This window comes from Galeopterus variegatus, unplaced genomic scaffold (genome assembly GCF_000696425.1).
Source record: "Galeopterus variegatus unplaced genomic scaffold, G_variegatus-3.0.2 Scaffold4764, whole genome shotgun sequence".
Taxonomy (NCBI): Eukaryota; Metazoa; Chordata; class Mammalia; order Dermoptera; family Cynocephalidae; genus Galeopterus; species Galeopterus variegatus.
In genome coordinates this window covers 2825-5004 of record NW_007730875.1, presented here as the reverse complement: position 1 = coordinate 5004, position 2180 = coordinate 2825, and positions in this window count along the sequence as shown.

Sequence of the window (2180 nt, the reverse complement as noted above, 5' to 3'; positions counted from 1 at the left end):
ATCACAACTCAATAAGATACACAATAGAAAATAAACAAATGAAAGATTTCTCTTTTCCATGCAGGTTACCAGTGAAGCAGACACGTCCTGTAAGGGCCAGGAGCCTCTGTCCGTTCCTCCTCTGTTCTGAAGTGCAGCATCTGGGCTTGCTTGAGGTCCTTGTTAGGGCTCGAGACCAGGTTGGGTGGTGCTGTGGACTGAATTGTGTTCCCTCCTCCCTGCCCATCTATATGTTGAAGTCCTAACTCCCAATATGATGGTATTTGGAGATGGGGTCTCTTTGGGAGATAATTAGGTTTAGATGAGGTCACGAGAGCGGGCCCTCATGATGGGATTAGTACCCTTATAAGGAGAGACACCAGGGGGCTTCCTCACTCTCTCTTTCCTTCACGTGAGGACTCAGCAAGAAGGTGGTTACTTGCAAGCCAGGAAGAGAGCCCTCACCAGAACCTGACCATGCTGGCAACTCGATCTTGCGCTTCCAGCCTCCTGAACTGTGAGAAAATACATTTTTGTCGTTTAAGCCACTCAGTCTATATCATTTTGTTATGGTAGCCCAAGCAGACTAAGACAGGTTGGGAGTTGGGAGAGTTGAGGGCTTGCAGGTGGCTTTCCTCATCCATGCTCTAGCTAGTTTTAAGGGCAGGGAGATTTCCCCTCTGCCTTGAGACATCAAATAGAGCTGTGTATGGGTGAAGACCTCCTACCTGGATGAACTTGAACCTCCCCATGGAGGCAGTTACTTGCTGCAGCCACTGAGAACCAGCCTTGTCCTGCCACAGAGGCCTTGGAGGACAGTGTCCCCCCAAATCCACCATCTCTCCACCAGCACTTACCTAGCTGGATGTGCCTAAAGAAAGACACTTGACCATGTTGATTGGTCACTTTTAATTCATAAGCTCAGGAGGGGCTGCANAGAAAGACACTTGACCATGTTGATTGGTCACTTTTAATTCATAAGCTCAGGAGGGGCTGCATTGTTGCCAGGAATTATCCTGTATTTCCCAGTCCATTTCCTCTCCCTTTAACCTCTTCTCTCCTCAGGCTCTCAACCCTTTCTTCTCTGTCCTCACTCTCTGGTGGTGACCTTGCTTCCTGTTTCTCTAAGAAAAGGGAAGTAATCAGAAGAGAATGCCCACTACCTACATCTGTACCCATGTAACCTTTCTTTCCTCCTGTTACTGTGAAATGACCTTGCTCTTGACTAATGCCAGCTCCTCACTGGGTCCTGGATCCCTTTTGTCTACCACCTGAGGACACAGCTGCAGCCACTCTCCTCCTTCTCATTTGTCATTTTCTCCCCCTCTCTACAGGCTCTGTCCCACCAGCATGAACTTATGCATTAGTTCTCCCATATTAAAAAACAACAAAAATTTTAGCAAGGGTAAGAGGATAATTCAGTGAGGAAATAAGTCTTTTCAACAAATAGTGCCAGGACAATTGTATGACCACATGCAAAAAAATGAAGTTGGACCCCCACCTTTTACCATATAAAAAAATTAAGTCAAAATGGATCATAGACTTAAACGTAAAAACTAAAACTATAAAACTCTTATATGAAAACATAAGAATAACTCTTAATGACTTTGGATTAGGCAATGTTTTTTTAGATATGACACAAAAACACAAATGTCAAAAGAAAAAATAAGGGCCGGCCCAGTGGCTCACTCGGGAGAGTGCGGTGCTGATAACACCAAGGCCCCGGGTTCGGATCCCATATAGGGATGGCCGGTTCGCTCACTGGCTGGGCGTGGTGCTGACAACACCAAGTCAAGGGTTAAGATCCCCTTACCGGTCATCTTTTAAAAAAAAAAATAATAATAAAATAAATAAATGGGACTTCATTAAAATTAAAAACTTTTGTGCTTTGGATACCATCAAGAAAGTAAAAAAAAAAAAAAACACCATGGAATGGGAGAAAATAATTGCAAATCATATATCTGATAAGGGACTAGCATCTAGAATATATAAAAAAACTCTTATAACTCAACAATAAAAGGAAAAATAATCCAATTAAAAATGGGCAATAAGCACGTAAGAAGATGCTCAACACCATCAGTCATCAAAACCACAATAAGATACCACTTATTTCCTTCTAGGATGGCTAAAATAAAGACAGTAACAAGTATTAATGAGGTTGGGAAGAAATCAGAGCCTTCATATGTTGCTGGGAGGAATGT